This window comes from Oryx dammah, unplaced genomic scaffold (assembly GCF_014754425.2).
Source record: "Oryx dammah isolate SB20612 unplaced genomic scaffold, SCBI_Odam_1.1 HiC_scaffold_20, whole genome shotgun sequence".
Classification (NCBI taxonomy): Eukaryota; Metazoa; Chordata; class Mammalia; order Artiodactyla; family Bovidae; genus Oryx; species Oryx dammah.
In genome coordinates this window covers 11,907,738-11,932,215 of record NW_024070204.1, presented here as the reverse complement: position 1 = coordinate 11,932,215, position 24,478 = coordinate 11,907,738, and the positions used below count along the sequence as shown (strand labels likewise).

At 39.7% G+C, this 24,478-nt stretch overlaps 2 long non-coding RNA genes across 2 annotated transcripts; one reads left to right on the top strand and one right to left on the bottom strand.

Moving 5' to 3' along the window:
• Positions 1 to 23,837, bottom strand: LOC120879486. The gene is made up of 4 exons (XR_005724800.1): positions 23,760 to 23,837; positions 23,042 to 23,048; positions 8,429 to 8,433; positions 1 to 13 (listed from the first exon to the last, which is right to left on the bottom strand). It is a non-coding gene; the product is annotated as an uncharacterized LOC120879486 (long non-coding RNA).
• On the top strand, positions 12,573 to 23,862 carry LOC120879485. Its single transcript, XR_005724799.1, has 3 exons — positions 12,573 to 12,584; positions 13,187 to 13,188; positions 23,768 to 23,862. It is a non-coding gene; the product is annotated as an uncharacterized LOC120879485 (long non-coding RNA).
• The last annotated feature ends 616 nt before the right edge of the window (positions 23,863 to 24,478 follow it).

The following is a 24,478-nucleotide window of genomic DNA, read 5'->3' as shown; positions in this document are numbered from 1 at the left end:
AGCAAAGTAATGTCTCTGCTTTTCAATATGCTATCTAGGTTTGTCATAACTTTCTTTCCAAGGAGTAAGCGTCTTTTAATTTCATGGCTGCAATCACCATCTGCATTGATTTTGGAGCCCAGAAAAATAAAGTCTGACACTGTTTCCACTGTTTCCCCATCTACTTCCCATGAAGTGATGGGACTAGATGCCATGATCTTCGTTTTCTGAATGTTGAGCTTTAAGCCAACTTTTTCACTCTCCTCTTTCACTTTCATCAAGAGGCTTTTTAGCTCCTCTTCACTTTCTGCCATAAGGGTGGTGTCATCTGCATTTCTGAGGTTATTGATATTTCTCCCGGCAATCTTGATTCCAGCTTGTGTTTCTTCCAGTCCAGCGTTTCTCATGATGTACTCTGCATATAAGTTAAATAAGCAGGGTGACAATATATAGCCCTGATGTACTCCTTTTCCTACTTGGAACCAGTCTGTTGTTCCATGTCCAGTTCTAACTGTTGCTTCCTGACCTGCATACAGATTTCTCAAGAGGCAGATCAGGTGGTCTGGTATTCCCATCTCTTTCAGAATTTTCCACAGTTTATTGTGATCCACACAGTCAAAGGCTTTGGCATAGTCAATAAAGCAGAAATAGATGTTTTTCTGGAACTATCTTGCTTTTTCCATGATCCACCAGAGGTTGGCAATTTGATCTCTGGTTCCTCTGCCTTTTCTAAAACCAGCTTGAACATCAGGGATTTCACGGTTCACGTATTGCTGAAGCCTGGCTTGGAGAATTTTGAGCATTACTTTACTAGCATGTGAGATGAGTGCAATTGTGTGGTAGTTTGAGCATTCTTTGGCATTGCCTTTCTTTGGGATTGGAATGAAAACTGACCTTTTCCAGTCCTGTGGCCACTGCTGAGTTTTCCAAATTTGCTGGCATATTGAGTGCGCACTTTCACAGCATCATCTTTCAGGATTTGAAATGGCTCTACTGGAATTCCATAACCTCCACTAGCTTTGTCCGTAGTAATGCTTTCTAAGGCCCACTTGACTTCACATTCCAAGATGTCTGGTTCTAGATGAGTGATCACACCATCGTGATTATCTGAGTCATGAAGATCCTTTTTATACAGTTCTTCTGTGTATTCTTGCCATCTTTTCTTAATATCTTCTGCTTCTGTTAGGTCCATACCATTTCTGTCCTTTATCGAGCCCATCTTTGCATGAAATGTTCCCTTGGTATCTCGAATTTTCTTGAAGAGATCTCTAGTCTTTCCCATTCTGTTCTTTTCCTCTATTTCTTTGCACTGATCACTGAAGAAGGCTTTCTTATCTCTTCTTGCTGTTCTTTGGAGCTCTGCATTCAGATGCTCATATCCTTCCTTTTCTCCTTTGCTTTTTGCGTCTCTTCTTTTCACAGCCATTTGTAAGGCTTCCCCAGACAGCCATTTTGCTTTTTTACATTTCTTTTCCATGGGGATGGTCTTGATCCCTGTCTCCTGTACAATGTCATGAACCTTATTCCATAGTTCATCGGGCACTCTATCTATCAGATCTAGGCCCTTACATCTATTTCTCACTTCCACTGTATAATCATAAGGGATTTGTTTTAGGTCATACCTGAATGGTCTAGTGGTTTTCCCTGCTTTCTTCAATTTAAGTATGAATTTGGTAATAAGGAGTTCATGATCTGAGCCCAGTCAGCTCCTGGTCTTGTTTTTGTTGACTGTATAGAGCTTCTCCATCTTTTGCTGCAGAGAATATAATCAATCTGATTTCGGTGTTGACCATCTGGTGATGAGCATCTGGTGTGTAGAGTCTTCTCTTGTGTTGTTGGAAGAGGGTGTTTGCTATGACCAGTTCATTCTCTTGGCAAAACTCTATTAGTCTTTGCCCTGCTTCATTCCACATTCCAAGGCCAAATTTGCCTGTTACTCCATGTGTTTCTTGACTTCCTACTTTTGCATTCCAGTCCCCTATAATGAAAAGGACATCTTTTTTGGTGTTAGTTCCAAAAGGTCTTGTAGGTCTTCATAGAACCGTTCAACTTCAGCTTCTTCAGCGTTACTGGTTGGGGCATAGACTTGCATTACTCTGATATTGAATGGTTTGCCTTGGAAACAAAGAGATCATTCTATCATTTTTGAGATTGCCTCCAAGTACTGCATTTTGGACTCTTTGGTTGACTGTGATGGCACCTCCATTTCTTCTGAGATATTCCTGCCCACAGTAGTAGATATAATGGTCATCTGAGTTAAATTTGCCCATTCCAGTCCATTTTAGTTCGCAGATTCCTGGAATGTCGACATTCACTCTTGCCATCTCCTGTTTGACCACTTCCAATTTGCCTTGATTCATAGACCTGACATTCCAGGTTCCTATGCAATATTGCTCTTTATGGCATTGGACCGTGCTTCTATCACCAGTCATCCACAGCTGGGTATTGTTTTTGCTTTGGCTCCATCCCTTCATTCTTTCTGGATTTATTTCTCCACTGACCTCCAGTAGCATATTGGGCACCTACTGACCTGGGGAGTACCTCTTTCAGTATCCTATCATTTTGCCTTCAGGTACTGTTCATGGGGTTCTCAAGGCAAGAACACTGAAGTGGTTTGCCATTCCCTTCTCCAGTGGACCACATTGTGTCAGACCTCTCCATCATGACCCGCCCATCTTGGGTTGCCCCGTGGGCATGGCTTAATTTCATTGAGTTAGACAAGGCTGTGGTCCTAGTGTGATTAGATTGTCTAGATTTCTGTGAGTATGGTTTCAGTGTGTCTGCCCTCTGATGCCCTCCTACAATACCTACCATTTTACTTGGGTTTCTCTTACCTTGGGCGTGGGGTATCTCTTCACAGTTGCTTCAGCAAAGCACAGCCGCTGCTCCTTACCTTGGATGAGGGGTATCTCCTCCCACCGCCCTTCTTGACCTTCAGCGTGGGATGGCTCCTCTAGGCCCTCCTGTGCCGGGGCAGCCCCCACTCCTCAGGTGTGGGTTGCTCCTTCTGGCTGCCGCCTCTGGCCTCGGATGTGGGATGGCTCCTCCAGGCTGCCGTCCCTGGCCTCGGGCGCGGGGTATCTCCTCCCGGCCGTCGCCCCTGACCTCGGACGCGGGGTAGCAACTCTCGGCCATTCCTGTGCTGTTGCAGCCTGGCACTCTAGGCTACTGTCCCTGACCTCGGACGTGGGGAAGCTCTCAGCCGCTGCCTGCACTTGCTTAGTGAGCCGGCCGCTGCCGCCGCCTGCAGTAGCAAATCCAAAAACCTATAGCCAATAAATACAACAAAACTAGATGACAAAGTGTTTCAGTGATCTGTTGCTGCATAACAAATTTGGGTTTCTCAGGTAGCTCAGTGGGTAAAGAACCCACTTGCAATGTCAGAGACAGAGGAGATGCAGGTTCAGTTCCTGGGTCAGAAAGATCCCCTGGAGGAGGGCATGACAACCTACTCCAATATTCTTGCCTGGAGAATCCCATGGACCGAGGAGCCTGGTGGGCTACAGTCCATGGGGTCACAGAGAGTTGGACATGACTGATCACACATGCATGCATGCAGGGTAGACCAGAAATTTCTATAGACCAGAAATTTGGAAACATCTCAGGTGGATCGTTCTGGCTTTAGGCCTCTTAGACGGCTGCAGTCAGGTAGTGTCTGGGACTAGAACAGTGAGATAGATGCTAAAGCAGCTGAGGATGGGCCATGCAACTTGCTCGCTTCATGTGGCATCAGGGTCTTTTCATGTAGTCTCTCCAAGTAAGTTTGGATTTCCTCAGAGCATGATTTCTCCAGAAAGTAAGACTATGTACTTACATTATGGCTACAGGCTTCAAGAGTATTCCATCCAGCAAGGTGAATATGGTACAGTTCTTTATGACCCAGTATCAGAAGATAGTGACATTTTGGCCATATTCTACTTAAAAATTCAGTCAAAAAAGCCAGTCCACTTTCAAGGAGAGAGGATGCAGACTCAACTTCTTGGAGGAAATGGTGTCAAATACGTACTGTAATGTGTGTGTGTGTGTGTGTGTGTGTGTGTGTTGCTCAGCCGAATCCAACTTTTTGGAACGCCATGGACTGGACTGTAGTAGCCTTCCAGGTTCCTTTGTCCAAAGAATTCTCCAGGCAAGAATGCTGGAGTGGGTTGCCATTTTCTTCTCCAATTTTGCAATGTGAAGATGTATTGAATGACAGATATTGTTGGAGCCATCTTTGGAAAGTATCATCTTCTATACAACATCTTATGAACCTTAAAGATACAAATGAGTAGGAGCAAATTACCTGCAGCCCCAAGACTTGTATGGAGTTGCCTTTGTGTATGAGGAAGAAGTAGCAGCAGGGGACATGTGATGAACCTGGAAACAGAAAAATCACAAAACAACCAACAGCTGTGCACGAGACCTACAGTAGATGGACTGCATAGCAGCAGCTGAAATTGGGAGGAGATCTGCTTTTTCCAGTAGCTTGGGAATGTATAAGTTCAGTGGTAAGAAGAATGCAAGGGGCTGAAGTAGCTGTTTTATACTCTTAAAACTTACCTGCCAGGGTTTCCTTATAAATCAGGGCTTATAAGGGGAAGACATTTCTGGAAATTGAATCAAAATTGAGTAGGATAGAACATTAAAGATAAGGGAAAAGATATTCAGGTAATAGTGAGGAGGAGAGCACTCAGATGTATCAGAAAGAAAGTTGCCATATTTTGGCGCTTGCATACATGCTAAGTCACTTAAATCATGTCCAATTCTTTGTGACCCCATGGACTGTAGCCCACCAGGCTCCTCTATCAGTGGGATTCTACAGGCAAAAATACTGGAGTGGGTTACTGTGCCCTCCTCTAGGGGATCTTCTTGACCCAGGGATCGAACCCATGTCTTTGGTGTCTCTTATATCTTCTGCACTCTCAGGTGGATTCTTTATCACTAGCACCACCTTGGAAGCCCATTTTGGCACTACAAAAATACAGTAGGAAATTGACTGTTGAGGACACAGACTAAGGCTAAACATGGAAGATTTAAAAACTTATCAGCTTGTGCTAGGACTCTGGCTGACAAAGCCTAAAAAAGAACCTAAAACCAGAGGCTGAGAAACAAGGCGTTCTCTCAAAAATAGACTCATGAGGAATAACCCCAGAGGCAGTAGGAGATAGCCTAGTGTTGCTTACATTTTTTCCAATTTTGCATTTATATGACATGGCCAGGTAAAATAAAGTACTAACTGGGAATGGCCATCATGTTTTTAGCCAGTTGCAGTTGCATTTATTCTTTTTCCTTCATTCATCAAATATTTATTGGGTCCTCAGGATTTACCAGGAAATGTGGCATGTGGCAAAAGCTGTGAACAGAGCATCTTTTTATTTTGGCTCACCTCTACCCTTCTCATTTGATTTCAAATCTAGTCTTGTTTGCATGCTTGTTGTTGTTATTTAGTTGCTAAGTCCTGTCCAGTGCTTTTGCCACCCCATGGACTATAGCCAGCCAGGCTCCTCTGTCCATGGAATTTTCTGGGCAAGAATACTGGAGCAGGTTGCCATTCCCTTCCCCATGGGATCTTCCTGACCCAGGGATTGAACCTGGGTCTCCTGCACTTCAGGCAGATTCATTACCGTTTGAGTCACCAGGGAAGCATACTATATATCTTAATATGTCTCAAAAAATGTTAAGTTCTATACTGAAGCAACTTATATTTGACTTTTCACAGGCACTTGAACTGTTAGTACTCTGTGATTTTCATTAAAGAAAGAAATCACCAGATGGCTTATATCAGATGTGTGAGTTACAGAATTGGTCAATTTGAATATTAAAGAGGTTAATTATATTCTTGCCTGAAAGCAACACCATTTTACTTTTATAGGGAGATGGGCTCATGAATTACCAGTGAATAGAACCTATATTTCTTTTAATCAAAAAGGTGATTTTAATCTGTCTTAAAGCATGGCATATGTACATGTTTCAGAGTCATATTGCATTTGAAACATTGATTTGGCATTAAAAATTACAAGAACATGCTAGCAAACATGAGCCTCCATGCCAATAAATTGTAAGATGTCCCTCAAAGAATACTAATTTGGAATGGAACTTAGTTTAGATCTCCTGACATGCTATAAGTTAATCACAATAAATTGACTCACCGCAGAACCATTTAACACTTCCATTTTAAAATTTGAAGAATGAAAACATAGTTTAAGTAATGGATGTTAAGTTGTTTTTTTCTGACAACAATTAGCTAAAGAAGCTAATTGCTTCTTTAGGTAGTACCTTTTTAATGGTACTTTCAGTAGAGACATTGCTTGTCTCTTTATAAGTAAGGACAATCAATCACCAATTCAGCTCCTGGAGTGTACTGCCTTTTATTTAAATACATATGTGGGAGAAGGGGAGACAGGCTATAATTCAGCCCTGTTTTATAGCATTTTGAATGGGGATTCTATTTGTCAAAACATTGATCTTACTCATCTTGAGTCTGGCTGAAAAATGATGTCATTGCACTGGATTTGCAGGGTCATGAATAGCTTGGAATCTATACTGAAACCATAAAACTTGTCAAAGACATAGTTTTTCATCAATGCAAAACAGTTCATCTTTTCTGCAGTGAGATGGAGACTAGAACTTTGCATACCTCTTGCAGTGTGCTAAGTCACTTCAGTAGTGTCTGACTCTTTGCGACCCCATGAACTCTAGCCCACCAGGCTCTGTTCATGGATTCTCTAGGTAAGAATGCTGGAGTGGGTTGCCATGCTCTTCTCCAGGGGATCTTCCTGACCAGGGATTGAACCTGCGTCTCTTACCTCTAACACAGTGGTGTGTTCTTTGCCACCTGGAAAGCCCAATAGTGTACTTTGCAAAGTCCTTTGGGTATGGCATCTGCTGAATCCTTACAGCAATATTACAAGGTACTTCTTTTTCATTTATACAATAAAACTGAGACTTACAATCTGCAATTTATCCAAGGCATTGAACAGAACTACAAACCAAAGCTTCAAAGTTCAACCCAAATAATCTTTCTGTTAAAGAGTACTATCTTAGTGTTTGATGGTCAAATGCTTAAATCTGGTCTGGTGAACTGGTTTTTATGTAATAATGTTGAAGTGAAGTGAAAGCCGCTCAGTCGTGTCCGATTCTTTGTGACCCCATGGACTACACAGTCCACGGAATTCTCCAGGCCAGAATAATAAAGTGGGTAGCCTTTCCCTTCTCCATGGGATCTTCCCAACCCAGTGATCAAACCCAGGTCTCCCACACTACAGGCAGATTCTTTGCCAGCTGAGCCACAAGGGAAGCCCATGTAAGAGAGTTACTACTAACCTAATGGCAGTAAGGACTGAGGACTGAGTGGAACCCTCTTTCTTGAGAATTGACCACTGAAACGCTGGCTGATGAGAAAAGAAAAATGCCAACAGCCCACGTGCTGAGTTCTGAGCACTGCAAGTGATTGTGTCAACTTTTCCAAGAAGCTTACAAACAAGTCAGTTGAGAGCCAGCTGTGCCACCATCAGCCAGTCTTTAAACTCTTTCCCTCTCACTTTGTGGAGAAGGACAGTGCATGTGAATAATTATAGCTTATATTCATTGAGCACCTACTATGTCTCAAGCACAGCTCTGATTACTTGAGAAGAGAACTCTCTCTTCTCTTCCACTCTTCAAAGGAAGGCTGGCACTGAGAGAATGACTTGTAATATTTTCTAGCAATTATGATAAGAAAGAAGCATGCTATTCTCAGACTTGGTTTTTGATATCAATGACTGATTGACTCAGTATCCTCTATAAGAGAGATTATGCCAAGGAGGTTTCAGGAAAAAAAAAAAAAAGTGTGGTGGAGCACGGTGGAACACTACCAGACAGAGATGGGAAGTATCATCCCTCTGCTCTTGAATTTCTAGTTCCTAAGAGGAAAATGTATATATAAATACACACACACACACACACACACACACACACACACACAGAAACATCTCCCACTTAGAAACTGGAAATTCAAGAGTAGAAGAGGGTGTGTGTGTATATATATACATAGACATGCTTTCCTGGTGGCTCAATGATAAAGAATTGGCCTTGCAATGCAGGAGATGTGCGTTCAATCTGATCCCTGGGTCAGGAAGATACCTTGGAGAAGGAAATGGGCAATCCACTCAAGTATTCTTGCTTGGGAAATCCTATGGACAGAGGGGCCTGGAAGGCTATAGTCTATAGTCCAAGGAGTACCAAAAAAGTCAGATATAGCTTAGTAACTAAAAAACAGCAATAACAATGTACATATACACACTAATACATATTACAATATGTATTTGTAATATGTATATACAAATGTATATATATTCATGAGTAAGATGTATAAATATACATTCAGTTCAGTTCAGTTCAGTTCAGTTGCTCAGTCATGTCCGACTCTTTGCAACTCCATGAATTGCAGCATGCCAGGCCTCCCTGTCCATCAACAACTCCCGGAGTTCACTCAAACTCATGTTCATTGAGTCAGTGATGCCATCCAGCCATCTCATCCTCTGTCATCCCCTTTTCCTCCTGCCCCCAATCCTTCCCAGCATCAGAGTCTATTCCAATGAGCCAACTCTTCGCATGAGGTGGTCAAAGTATTGGAGTTTCAGCTTCAACATCATTCCTTCCAAAGAAATCCCAGGGCTAATCTCCTTCAGAATGGACCGGTTGTATCTCCTTGTAGTCCAAGGGACCCTCAAGAGTCTTCTCCAACACCACATTTCAAAAGCATCAATTCTTCGGCACTCAGCTTTCTTCACAGTCCAACTCTCACATCCATACATGACCACTGGAAAAACCATAACTTTGACTAGATGGACCTTTGTTGGCAAAGTAATGTCTCTGCTTTTGAATATGCTATCTAGGTTGGTCATAAGTTTCCTTCCAAGGAGTAAGCATCTTTTAATTTCATGGCTGCAATCACCACCTGCAGTGATTTTGTGAAGTGAAGTGAATTTGCTCAGTCATGTCTGACTCTTTGCAACCCCATGGACTGTAGCCTACGAGACTCCTCCATCCATGGAATTTTTCAGGCAAGAGAACTGGAGTGGGTTACCATTTCCTTCTCCAGGGGGTCTTCCTGACCCAAGATATCTTGATTCAGCTTGTGCTTCTTCCAGCCCAGTGTTTCTCATGATGTACTCTGCATATAAGTTAAATAAGCATGGTGACAATATACAGCCTTGACGTACTCCTTTTCCTATTTGAAACCAGTCTGGTGTTCCACGTTCAGTTCTAACTGTTGCTTCCTGACCTGCATATAGGTTTCCCAAGAGGCAGGTCCGGCGGTCTGGTATTCCCATCTCTTTCAGAATTTTCCACAGTTCATTGTGATCTACACAGTCAAAGGCTTTGGCATAGATATATACACATATATAAATATTACATATACTTATAAATGTACCTGTATATCTCTGTGTGCTTGGTTGCTCCATCATTTGATCATGTCTGACTCTTCAGAAACATATATATATATATACACACATACAAACAGACACCCAAGTGGCACAGTAGTAAAAGAGTCTGGCAGCCAATGTAGGAAAACAAGAGACACAGGTTTAGGTCCCTGGGTCAGGAAGATCTCCTGTAAGAGGGCATGGCAACCCACTCCAGTATTCTTGCCTTGAAAGAGGACAATGTGAGTTACAGTCCATGGTATCGCAAAAGAGTTGGCCCTGACTTAGTGACTGAACAACACACACCGCAAGAAACAGAACAAAGGAGTTTAAGAAATTGGCTCACTTGATTGTTGAGGCTGACAAGTATGAAATTTGTATGGCAGGCCAGCAGGCTGGAGACTCAGGTAAGTGTTGATGCTTCAGTTTTTAAGAACTTCAGCTGATTGGATATGAACCACCCTCATATGGAGAGTAATCTGCTTTGCTTAAAGTCTACTAATTTAGGCATTTATCATATCTTAATTGGGGTCATAGTCTGACCAAATTGACAAGAAATTTATCATCACATGTGGGATTAGGATTTTAGTTTAATAGCAGCAACATAGCTTGGGGAAATGTGAAACATGCATCAGATAAATGTAAAGTGGTGCATCCCGCTGGGAAAACAGGCTAGAAGATATAAGCAAATCTTATATGGCTTGATCAATGCCTAGATGATCAGTTTGGATGAGTCTATCATCAGCAGAATCAATAAGAGCCAGTGGAACAGATCTGTCATCTCCCTGACAGCTAGTTGTGCCAGCAGGTATGACAAAATGGATTCACCATAGGCAACAAGTTTTCTTCTGCTTTGGGGTCAAAAACCATCCCAAGAGGGTAGGGGTGCATATGAGAGAAGTAGAATACTTCTCTGAGCTATTAGAATCTCATGCATATGGGGAAATATGGGTGGCAGGGTGGGGATATGATGAAGAGAATTTAGTATCACTGAAGACCCCCATGGGACTACTGCTTTAATAGCAAAAGTTATTGAGGAAGTTTACAAAAAAATAACTTGAAATTACATTAATATAGCTTGCTGTTTAGAAAGGCAAGAAAGGAGAAGGTAATAGAATACAGCTGGGAGAAAATACAAAATCAATACATACTTATACCACAATTAAAAAGATTCCCCACCAAATTTACATTAGAAATCCTGTAAGATGTGTGTGCTTGGTTGCTCAGGCATGTTCGACTCTTGGCAATGCCATGGACTGTAGCCCATCAGCCTCCTCTACCAGTGGAATTTTCCAGGCAAGAATAGTGGAGTATGTTGCCATTTTCTTCTCCAGAGGATCTTCCTGACCCAGGGATCGAAGCTGTGGCTCCCTTGTCTCCTTCAATGGAGGCAGATTCCTTTACGCACTGAGCCTGTAAGATATTGACTCATTAAATAATCATGACTACTGTATAATACATCCACTGTATAGATGAGGAACCTGAGTCAGAGAAATTATGTAACAAAACCAAGATCACACAACTACTCTGACGCAAATTTGGGCCTTTTTACCCTGAAAATTTGGATTTGAAATCCATTCTTTTTTTTTCTTCCTGTTCTGTGTCACTTGCTGCAGTTCCCTAAGACCTATTTTAACATAGACTTATCTGAGTGAGTCTACACGATGTTATTGGAATTTAGCCACTTTCATCTGAACAGTTTATCCATAGTGGTTTAGTTGCTAAGTCATTCTTGCAACCCCATAGACTGCAGCCCGCCAGGCTCCTCTGTACATGGGATTTCCCAGGCAAGAATACTGGAGTGTGTAGTCGTTCCTTTTCCAGGGGATCTTCCCAACCCAGGGATAGAACTCGAGTCTCCCTCATCGCAGGCTGATTCCTTACTGTCTGAGCCACTAACGATGCTAATTTATCCATGTGCTGTGCTGTGCTTAGTCATTCAGTCATGAGCAACTTGACTAATTATTTCTGTACATATTAAGAATTGGAACAATTGGGTCTGGCCACTATTCACTTGGAAAGGTAAGTTTCTTTTCTTGTGAGCAAGTGTAATGAGTCATATTTTGACTCTGAAAAGAGTTGATAGTATTTATGTATTTGAGAGCACACCAAGCAATTTCTTTTAATCTTTTGAGGAGAACTCCTTCATGGGAAAGATTTCCTTGCTAGAATGTCATAGGTTCTTCCAGTTCTTTTGCTAAAGATCCTCTTTCCCCTTACCTTGTTAAAGGTTTTTTCTTCTCCTTTTCTTACGTCAGATTATCCTTGATTAACACTGTTCCTCAGTGTTCCTTCTCTTTTGTTATATGAAAAGAATTAATCACATTCACCTTGGTTTCCCAGCTAAGGAAATCTATAATCCATCTATGTAATTGCTGTGTCCTGCAGCTAACAGTAAGCCCTATGAGAAACACTGGGGCTCTTTATTTTCTACTGCAAGTCCTAAATGTTTTTGCTCAGTTGTCAAGTAGACTTTTATTGTAAACAAGCTTACTAAATGACATTTCTCATTCAACTGACTTATTCCTTAATATGATTATAGGTTTATAAAGTACATATATTTGTTATTTAACACACTTTGCTGTGTACCCTAAGCTTCTGTGTTTTTAATTTCCTTGAAACACACTGAATACTCTTATTAATATTTTTAATTTAACAAGTATCCAATATATATTAAATTATAGCAGTTTAGTCACTAAGTCATGTCCAACTCTTGGGACCCCGTGAACTATAGCCTGCTAGCCTCCTCTGTCCATGGGGATCCCCAGGCAAGCATACTGGTGCGGATTGCCATTTCCTTCTCCAGGGGATCTTCCCAACCCAGGGATCTAACCCAGATCTCTTGCATTGCAAACAGCCTCCTGCGTTGCCGGCCAATACTTGACCTCTGAGCCACCAGGGAAGCCCATACTAAAAACTATATATACACATAAATGACCATATGTGTGTGTATAACTACTGGTTTTATATTTTCCTTTAAAATCAAATATATCATCTTGTTTGAATAGTCTTAATTAGTAGAATTATTTCTTTCTGGGAAATTGTAATAGTCCATTTTTTTATGGTAAGGTATAAGAATGTTTGGATACTGTTTAACAAGGAAAGACTGTTAATATCCTTGCTCACCTGAAAGCGTGTAAATATTTAAAATGCAAACCCACAATCCAACCATATGAGAATGTGTTTGAGTGTTGGGATTGATTGTCTTTCCCCAAACCAGTCCCTCTTGACCAATCACAAGAGCTCATTTCTGTTTGTGGGCAGTGTGGCTCTGAAGGGTCCTGCCTGCAGACCCAATTCTGGGAAGACACACTCACTGAGCCCACGGCCTTGACCTCAGTGATTAGTTCAGAAGTTGGCTTGAGATGAATATTTTTTTTTCTGGGAATATGGGCACTCAGATACTCATTTAATCATCTCTGACCACTGATTAAATTTCTTTTTGCCTCTCTATAACTTTTTGGAGGAAGTTCAAACCCATTCCTTCAGTATGCAAGGCCTTTTGGAAGCCAGTTCTGACTTAATTCTCTAAATTTATTTATTGCTTCCTCCTCTCCAAGCCTGTCACACCACACATACACACTCCCTCTAAATATGTTTCAGTGATTTAGTCACTAAGTCATGTCTGATTCTTGTGACCCCATGAACTGTAGCCCACCAGGCTCCTCTGTCCACAGGATTCTCCAGGGAAGAATACTAGAGTGAGTTGCCATTTCCTTCTGCAAAATCTGTTTTGGAAGCTCTTTTTACTCAGACATTCCCAGATGAATTTTTTTCCCCTGGGTGTCTTCTCACATTGCAGTTCATTGCCTGGAACTCAGGAGTTCTGCTTTGCTCTCTCCCCACCTGCTCTGCAACTAGTTTTTTTTGGTCAAGTATCATCTCCGCTGCCTCTGAGACTGTTTCCTGAGAGACAGAGTTAGAGCTTGGTGTGATCATCCCTACTCCCACACTTAAGCTACAGAGTCTACCTTAGCTTTCGTCACACTGCACTATAATTTTTGGTTTTATTATCTGCCCTTAGAAAATACTATAACCTTGTAGAGAGCATGGACCACATTTTTAGATGCCAGAAGAGAATAATAGGAAGAGTATGAACTTTGCAACCTGATGGACCTTTAATCCTTCCTCAGATATTCCCCAGATGTACAGCTATAAGCAAGTTCCTTTACTCTCCTGAGCCTAACCTCTATTGTGGTTGTTGGTTAGTAGTTGTTGTGTCTGACTCTTTTGTGACCCCGTGGACTGTAGCCAACCAGGTTCCTTTGTCTATGGAATTCTCCAGGCAAGAATACCAGAGTGGGTTGCCATTTCTTCTCCAGGGGATCTTCACAACCCAAGGATCGAACCCACGTCTCCTGCACTAATGACGGGTTCTTTACCACTGGGCCACCAGGGAAGCCTTTTATCTCTATTTCCTTTATTTTAAATAGGGCTACTAATGTCTACTCCTCAAGGAGTTTGTACATATATGAAATACCACACACAAAAAAAGCCTATTAATATGGTGCCTGGCACATGTTTCATGGCTTCTTTGCCTAAGATTAATTCCACCATTTTATTCCATCAGGTTCTTGCTGTATATAGGTTCTGTGGTTCATTATATCTTTTTATGAAGTTTTGGATCACCAGTGAATTTGAACAGTATGTCATCTTAATCACTTTTTATCCAAGTTGGTACAATGACTTTTACTGCTAAGTCACTTCAGTCGTGTCCAACTCTGTGCAACCCCATAGACGGCAGCCCACCAGGCTCCCCCGTCCCTGGGATTCTCCAGGCAAGAACACTGGAGTAGGTTGCCATTTCCTTCTCCAGTGCATGAAAGAGAAAAGTGAAAGTGAAGTCGCTCAGTCATGTCCGACTTTTAGCAACGTCATGGACTGCAGCCCACCAGGCTCCTCCATCCATGGAATTTCCAGGCAAGAGTACTGGAGTGGGGTGCCATTGCCTTCCCTGTACTTTTAATACACTATATTTCTGAAATATTTATAATCCACTCTATCAGACAAAAACCATATCCATGAATGTGTGGTATCAGTCCTTCTTGGTCTTGAGTTCTCTGTGAAGCTGCAGTAGAACAATACACTTACAAGAGTCTTAGAAGCAGCATTGCCAATTCCAGAAGGACTAAGAGACATTTCTCTGGGATTATTAGATTTGTTGTTGTTGTTTTACTGAGGTGGTATGTGAGGCATTGCTTTACAGTTTTCTGAGATCTTAACAAATTATCTTAAAGGCACACCCCTGATTCCCTGAAGCCAGAGATCCTCAGTTAAGGAGAAGAGAAGGACATCTGGTAATGTCTGGAGAAGTTTTTATTTTCACAAACTGGGAGGTGCTACTGACACCTAATAAACAGAAATGAAAGACTCTGCTTAACATCACACAATAATTTATCCATCACCAAATGTCAGTAGAACTGAGGTTGAAGTCTCAAGCATTTATATTTTTGAGAACATTTTGATGGAATGAAAGACTATCCTAGAGCTTTTTGACTCCCCCAAATTAAAAAGTTTGCTTTTTGCTTTATTTCTCTTACTAAGACTACCCCTTCCATAAACAAACACACTTTCAAAATATCTATTCCTATTCAACAACACAGAAAAAAATATAGTGGCAAAAAATAACTATGTATTCACAAGATACATCTAGGAACTTATTATATAGTTCCAGATTGTTCAACACTGAGAATTACTGAACATTACATGTTAAAAAATGTTTTTTAGGACTTTGGGCCAAAAAAACCAAGTAATTTATAAATAAAATATCAAAAGCAAAATGTTCTGCTAGTACTTAATGGAGTAACATTTCTGGAAAATATGCAAAGAAAATATGAACCAAAGATTTTATATCTAGCCACAGTGTTAACTTTGAGTAGGAAGATCACAGGAAAACATGCAATTAAGAATTCAGGGAGTTTCATGTGAGACCATCCCAAGGGTTCTATTAGGAATGAATTTCAATCAATTACTAAGTATTTGCAGAAACTTTAGCATAAATTCTAAAGGTAATCACTGAATGTATCTAGTTACAGAACTAAAAGATGGGGTAAGCATGTCATATTGACATAGGAGTTACAGAAAAAATGGAACAACAAATAAATTGAGAGACAAGGAAATCAGCTGTTAGGAGTTTGGCAATTACAGTTATTGAAAGACTTAAGCATTTGCCCAGACTTTTCTACTAAAATTGTATTAAAATGTAAGAGTGGCTAAATAGTCTAACTGATTAGGAAAAGTACTTCTTTACAGAACAATTTCATCAAGCAAATGTTAAAGGAATGCTTAAATTAGAAAATCATCATTTTGGCTTTAGCCTTGATAGTGGATGGAAGCACCACTTCTGAAATATTACAGGAAATTTTATAATGAGGGAGTCAGACTTTGCACACATGAAACGACTGATTTATCTTAATTTTAGTAAGATAAATAGACATATTCTTCTTGATATGATGTAATATGAAGCATATAGCAACTCTTATGCTAAAATTTGGTAGTTTAGTTCAGTTCAGTTCAGTCGCTCAGTCGTGTCTGACTCTTTGTGACCCCATGAACCGCAGCACACCAGGCTTCCCTGTGCATCACCAACTCCCGGAGTTCACACAAACCCATGTCCATTGAGTTGGTGATGCCATCCAGCTGTCTCATCCTCTGTCGTCTCCTTCTCCTCCTGCCTTCAATCTTTCCCAGCATCAGGGTCTTTTCAAATGAGTCAGCTCTTTGCATCAGGTGGCCAAAGTATTGGAGTTTCAGCTTCAACATCAGTCCTTCCAATGAACACCCAGGACTGATCTCCTTTAGGATGGACTGGTTGGATGTCCTTGTAGTCCAAGGGACTCTCAAGAATCTTCTCCAACACCACAGTTCAAAAGCATCAATTCTTCAGTGCTCAGCTTTCTTTATAGTTCAACTCTCACATCCATAGATGACCACTGGAAAAACCATAGCCTTGACTAGATGGACCTTTGTTGACAGGTAATGTCTTTGCTTTTCAATATGCTGTCTAGGTTGGTCATAACTTTCCTTCCAAGGAGTAAGTGTCTTTTTAATTTCGTGGCTGCAATCATCAGCAGCAGTGATTTTGGAGCCCAGAAATTTGGTAGTACCAGAGTCTAATTCAGAACTTGTTTCTCCTTTATACAAAATACTAAAACTGAGGAACAAGTAAAAGAACCTACCATAAGGAAATAGAAAAATTCACACTGTGAAATTCTCTAAGAATAAATGACCTTGTTCCTTTAACAGTTAGTGGAGTGCATTTTTTAAAACGGTTGAAAGGGGACAATACTTTGTCTTAATACTGTGGATCCAAGCAAATTCTATATGCTGAGTTTGTTTGCTATTTTATTTTTTCCAGTACATATTACTTGTTTCTCATATAATTATTATCACTCACATTTACTTCTTTGTAACATTTTTAAATTGACATATACTCTATTTACAATAGTGTATTAGTTTCAGGTATAAAGCAAAGTGATTCAGATATATATATGTGTGTGTGTGTATGCATATTTTTTTTTCTCTTGTTATTTTTAACTTTGTTGGTAAAAGTTTCAGGGGCTTTCCTTGCAGCTCAGCAGTAAAGAATCCTTCTGCCAATGCAAGAGATGCTGGTTTGATCCCTGGATCAGGAAGATTCCCTGGAGAAGGAAATGGCAACCCCGTCCAGTATTCTTGCTTGGAAAATCCCATGAACAGAGGAGTTTGGTGGGCTATAGTTCGTGGGGGTCATAAAGAGTCGGACACACCTGAAGGACTAAACAACAACATGGTACAAGTTCCGTTGTGTGTTTAGTGAAGAATTCCTCTTCTCTAGATACATTGGTGATGGTCTCATTCTTTAGACAGTCATTGAAGAACTATAGTGCCAGGCACTGTGCTGGATACTGGAAAAAAATCTTGCAAATATAATGGGGGGGGCGGTCTGTGTTTAAAGGATTGAACATTCTCTGCTTTCTGTCTGCTTTTCTGCTGGGCAAGTGTGTAGTCATTTAATCAAGAAAGAAGGCAGGATGTGGTGGGGAGGGTGAGAGAGATGGGGTTGAGGAAAGTTGTATTCAAATCCTTGACCTCAGCTCTTCTGAGGTTTTCTGGCTTATAGGATATATTCCTTTAACAACATTCTATTCATTTGCTCTGATACCCTGAGCTTTATCATCTACCACTTCAAAGTATAAGACTGCAGTTTTCTGCTGTCATGGCTGGTGAAACAAGGAGTGCTTTCAGGCTAAAAAGCCACAAACCTACAATTCTTAGTGAAATAGGTGTTTTTCAGCTATAAGCTCTTTTCAGGTTTCTTCTTACTTTGGTAATTTTCTATTGCTTTCAAATTATCTCTTTGAATATTATTCAAGTTTTATAATTATTATCTGATGATTGAACTGCCAGGCCTATTTTTGTCATCATTACTGTAGACCCTGACTATTTTTATCTGAGCCATTTCTTTTAAAGGAAACATAATCAAGTATTTTATGAAATCTTGGATTTTCATTTGAAGAATGGCTGGGTTGCTACAAGATTTTCCTAATTTATTAATGTTTTGTGCACACTTATCCAGAAATGCAATTAAAATGCTTTTCTAATAGAGGAAACATATCATAATTATTTTTTCTTTGTCCATTGTATATTAATGAAAAAAATAATGCCAATGACTAGATTTGCATATATCCTGAAGAAATATTTTAATACCATTTACATTTAAAAATTTTACCTCTATTAGATAAGGAGCTTCCCAGGTAGCATGTTAGTAAAGAATCTGCCTGCCAGGAGAGATAAGAGACAAAGGTTTGAACCTAGGGTTGGGAAGACCCCCTAGAGTAAGAAATGGCAACCCACTTCAGTATTCTAGCCTGGAAAATCCCATTGACAGAGGAACCTGTTGGGCTACAGTCCAGGGGTTCGCGAAGAGTTGACACGACTGAGTGACTGAACTGACTGAACTGAAAGCCTTGATTTAACCACTTATTACATCAAATAGGCTCAGTAATTCTCCAATATTTTATGCCTTATAAAATTTAAATTAAATGTATATATCTACTTGTTACTATTCTTGTCATTATAATTTTGAGTTCTTTTCCTTAGACTGTTTACCAAGCAAGACAAAGAAGTTCTTCAAGGAGCAAAAGATCTGTTTTAATGGTCAAAAGATTAATATTATTAATAATAATTAATAAACATTATTAACTGTAAGTCTAAAATAGTTTCATTATTAAAAAAACTCTAAATTAAAAAAAAGTTTATTGGAGCCAAGAATACAGAATGGAAATAATTGTTGTTGGGAACACTGGACAGCCACATGCAAATGAATGAGCCTAGATTCTTATTACAGCTGGAATCAAGATTTCCAGGAGAAATATCAACAACCACAGATATGTAGATAATACCAAAATAATAACAGAAAGTGAAGAGGAACTTAAAAGTTTTTTTTGATAAATGTGAAAGAGAAGAGTAAAAAAAAAAAAAAACTGTCTTAAAACTCAAATGAAAAAAACTAAGGTCATGGCATCTGGTCCCATCACTTCATGGCAAATAGAAGGGGAAAAAGTGGAAGCAGTTACAGATTTTATTTTCTTGGGCTCCAAAATCACTGCAGATGGTGACTGCAACCGTGAAATTTAAAGATGTTTGCTTCTTGGAAGGAAAGCTGCGACAAACCTAGAAAGCATATTAAAGAGCAGAGCATCACTTTGCTGACAAAGGTCCATATAGTCAATGCTATGGTTTTTTTCAGTAGTCATTTATGGATGTGAGAATTGGACCATAAAGAAGGTTGAGCACTGAAGAATCGATGTTTTCAAATGGTGGTGGTGGAAAAGACTCTTCAGAGTCCCTTGGACTGCAAGAGATCAAACCAGTCAATCCTAAAGGAAATCAACCCTGAATATTCATTGGAAGGGCTGAAGCTCCAATACTTTGGCTACCTGATGTGAAGAACTAACTTATTGGAAAATACTCTGATGCTGGGAAAGATTGAAGACAAAAGAAGAGGTTGGCAGAGGATGAGATGGTTAGGTAGCATCTATGACTCAATGTACATGAGTTTGAGCAAACTCTAGGAGATGGTGAAGGACAGGGAAGCCTGATGTCCTGCAGTCCGTGGGATTGCCGAGAATCAGACATGACTTAGGGACTGAACAACAGCAAAGATCCCTATCTTGTACCATATACAAAAATCAACTTAAAATTAATTTGGACTTGAACAGAAGACCTGAAACCATAAAAGTCTGAGAAGAAAACATAGAGGATAAGTTCCTTGACATAGATCTTGGCAAAGACTTTTTGGATTTGACAAAGAAAGCTAAGGCAACTAAAGCAAAAATAAACAGTGGGACTATATAAAACTGAAAACCTTTTGCACAGCAAAGTAAACTATCAACAAAATGTAAAAGCAACCTACAGAAGGTAGAAACATTTGCAAATCACATATGTGATAAGGGATTGCTGTCTCAAATTTGTGAACAACTCATACATCTCAAAAGCAAAGAAACCCAAACAATCTGATTAAAAAATGGGCATAGGATCTGACAGTTCCAACTTCATTCGTTTATACAGAGCTGTCCACTTTTTCCAGCTCCACTTAGTGAAGAGACTGCCTTTTCCCTGATGCAAATTTCTGTCTCTTGTTTTGTAGATTAACTGACCATATGGGTGTGAGTTTCATGGCTCTCTATTCTGATATTTGCAAACATATCCCTATTAATGGGTTAATATCCAAAATACATAAAGGTCTTATAAAACTCATTGCCAAAAAAAACCAACCAACCAAACAACAACAAAAATAAACAAAGCAAAACCCAACATCAAATAAATAAATAAATTGAAAATTGGGCAGATGACCTGAATAGACATTTTTTCCAAAGAAGACATACAAATGAAAAACAGGTACGTGGAAAGGTACATCAACATTTGAAAAGCATAAATGAAAACTGCAATGAGATACCTCACCCATGTTAGAAGGACTGTCATTAAAAAGAAAACAAATGACAAATATTGGTGAGGATGTGAAGAAAAGAGTCTCTTACACTATTGGTGGAAATGCAAATTGGTATAATCTCTACAGAAAACAATATATTGAGTCTTCAGCTATAATATCAATACAATCCAGGATCTAATGTAAAACATAATGGCTATTGTTTATAACATTGTATCATATATAATCAAATTTTGTTAAGAGAGTAGAACTTAAAATTGGCTCAGACAGTAAAGAACATGGCTGCAATGCGGGAGACCTGGGTTCAATCCCTGGGTTGGGAACATCCCCTGGAAGAGAGAATGGCTACCCACTCCACTGTTCTGGCCTGGAAAATTCCATGAACAGAGGAGCCTGGCAAGTTACAGTCCACGGGGTTGCAAAGAGTCCGATGTGACTGAGTGACTTTCACTTTCAAGCACAAAAAGGAAAATATGTGAGGTTTTTGTTGTTCAGTCACTGTCATGCCCAACTCTTTGCAACATGTGAGGCTATGGATATGTTAATTAACTAGATGGCAGGAATCTTCTCGAAAGTGAAAGTCGCTCAGTCGTGTGGGACTCTTTGAGACCCCATGGACTATACAGGCATGAAATTCTCCAGGCCAGAAGAATACTGGAGTGGGTACCCTTTCCCTTCTACAGGAGATCTTCCCAACCCATGAATTGAACCCAGGTCTCCCACATTGAAGGCGGATTCTTTACCAGCTGAACCACAAGCAAAACCCATGAATACTGGAGTGGGTACCCTATCCTTTCTGCAGGGGATCTTCCTGACCCAGGAATCTAACTGGGATCTCCTGCATTGCAGGTGGACTCTTTACCTACTGAGCTATCAGGGAAGCTTCCAACTATGCTGGGAAATGTTGAAGGCAGAAGGAGAAGGGGATGACAGAGGATAAAACGGTTGGATGCCAGCACTGACTCTACGGACATGAGTTTGAGCAAGCTCCAGGAGTTGGCACTGAAGTCCACGGGGTCTCAAAGAATAGGATATGACTTAGCTACTGAACTGAACTGAGGGATCTTTTCACAATGTAGACATATGTTAAATCATTATGATATACACACTGTGATAAACATCAAGAATAAATGACTTAGGGTACTGTGAGGATGAATGATCTAAGTACGTGTGTGAAGGACTGAGTGGTGAGGACAGAGAATCAAGGAGAAGAGTCAGTCATATGGGCTTTCACTTCACGTGTAAGAACCTTTGAGCTCTCAGATTCTGCATTTTCCCAGAATAGACTTATGCATGATTATAATGGGGTACCAACTAGTCAAAGAATTCACTTGGCATTTGGTACCAGGGGCAGAAAATTTTTGCTTGAGTATGCAGCACACCCAAGATCATACAGCCAACAGCGGGTGGAGCTGGTTTTAATTTTCCAAGGCTTCAGCTCTCTCATAGGTCTAGATTTAGTCATTTAATGAGAGATATTGTTCATCAACCAAAATTGATTTAATACTTTAGTTCCTTGTTGATCATTAGTCTTTCCATTAGCATAGCTCTCAATACACCCTTGATTTGGAATAGGTAACTAGAAATATTACTTTCCCTTATTAAGGTAACTTGCTTCTGACCACACTTAATTCTCGAAATTCACACACAGAATTTTGTCTGTACAGAATAGAACTAATATGGATCCTTTAGGAAAAGTTCAACCCCTTTATATATAGTATCAGACTTTCAACACCTCCACACTCAATTAAAACCATAGTTGTCATTTGATAATTAGAAGGACTCTATTTAAAAAAGCTATTGACAAACAACAAGAGGAGTGATACAGAAATACCATGATAAAAGAGCACTGGTAGGTGACAAATCCCTTATTCTGAATTACTAAGGCAAAGGCTCATTTTTCAAACATGACAGGCTCTCATAAATAGCTTGATTTCTCTCTGGCATATTTGGTACATTGCACTATGGGAGAAACCAATGAAAAAGCCATTTCTTTTTGAGTTCTCTCCAGGAAAAGGAAAGATGCTTTCTAACTGGGTGGATGGAGGAATTTGTCATTCATTAAAGAAATGAAATCAGTACAATACTACAATACAAGAACACTTTCTAGAGGCAAAAGCCAACAACTCTAGGAAAGATGTTATCAAAGAAATCCATGACAAAGGTAAGCCTAAAAATAAGAAGATGTAAATCTCTCTTTATTTGAGCTAGATCACTGTAAAACTAAGCATATTTCAAATGCACAAAAGAAATTTTTTATTCTAAATAAAACTTATATGAAATTCTTGTATTTTTTGAAAATTCCAATAATAATGCTACTATTTTGTACATTGAATTTTTCATGAGTAAGTCATATTCTCTAACCTCTATAGTTTAGAGTCTGTACAACTGTTAAATAGAACTGCAGTTATTTTGTGTACTTCTTATCCGATTGAATAAGCTGAGGAAGTTACAATACTAACCCATGCTGCTGTGACTGTAATGTCTTTTATTTGACAGTAATTCCCTGAAAGAGGCAATTTGAAAAATATTAACTGAAGAATCTTACATACTCACATATCTGGATTCCTGATTCTTATAATGAAGAGTAAAGTTATTCCCAAATCGTGTGAAGTTGAATAAAACCCCAAGTTCAATATTAGGCAGATGAGAGTGATAATACTTTGTTCAACAATCTTACAGTCACTGATTATTGCTTTTGCCTTTTACCCATTGATTGTTTCTTTATAATTTTGCACCCTGGAACATTTTCCCTTATCTAATACGTTTTTTAAAAACTGGAAGAACTTCTCATAGAAAGAACACATGAAAAATCAAAAAGCAATACATCATTTTATGCCCATCCTCTTGTATGCAATTAATGGTTTAGTGAAATGGTGGCTACTGAATAAGATAAAGCCATAACAATTAGTTTAAAAATCATTGTAGGCACATGGGGAGCAGAAAATCATGGAAAGCCCCAATTTCAAATCCACTCCATTATATATGGACTTAGGATATCTCAACAACCCTGCAATCATACACAGGATTTATTTTAGAATGAAGTTGATAATGGAATGATTATTTGGCAGCCTCTGGGCAGGGAGCATATAAAGGCTTATTATTAATAGCAATCAGGTGTGAAGGACCATAATTAAGTTTTTATAAATATAGAATGAGGTATAGACTTCAACTTAAACCTTAAAATCACATTCTAGGGAAAAGCAGGCTGGGGTGGAAGAAAAGAGAAATACGGTGCAGAGACGGAGTGGGAGTAGGTGATTTTCAGCTTTGTAGTTTCCTGAACTTCTGAAACTTTTGCTGATGACTTAGTTACTCCCAACTGGATTAAATGTGAAAAACAAACATTTCATTTCAACATCTACCAGGGGTAAAGAGGGAGGGAGAAACTGGAAGATTAGGATTTACACATACACGCTACTATATATAAAATAGATAACTAATATGGACCTACCATATAGCACAAGCCAAGCTTTAATGGTACATGAACCGAGAAAGTCCAGATGTTTAGGCTGGATTTAGAAAAGGCAGAGGAACCTGAGATCAAAGTGCCAACATCTGTTGGATTAAAGAAAAAATGAGAGTTCCAGTAAAACATTTACTTCTGCTTTATTGCCTATGGCAAAGCCTGTGACTGTGTGGATCACAACAAACTGTGGAAAATTCTTCAAGAGATGGGAATACCATACCATCTTATCTGCTTCCTGAGAAATCTGTATGCAGGTCAAGAAGCAACTGTTAGAACTGGACATAGAAAAACAGACTGGTTCCAAATCCAGAAAGGAGTACGCCAAAGATGTATATTGTCACCCTGCTTATTTATCTTCTATGCAGAGCATATCATGAGAAATGCTGGGTTGGATGAAGCACAAGCTGGAATCAAGATTGCCGGGAGAAATATCAATAACCTCAGATATGCAGATGACACCACCCTTATGGCAGAAAGCGAAGAGGAACTAAAGAATCTCTTGATGAAAGTGAAAGAGGAGAGTGAAAAAGTTGGCTTAAAACTCAACATTCAGAAAACTAAGATCATGGCATCTGGTCCCATCACTTCATGGGAAATAGATGGGGAAACAATAGAAACAGGGACCAACTTTATTTTCTTGGGCTCCAAAATCACTGCAGATGGTGACTGCAGCCATGAAATTAAAAGACACTTGCTCCTTGGAAGAAAAGCTAT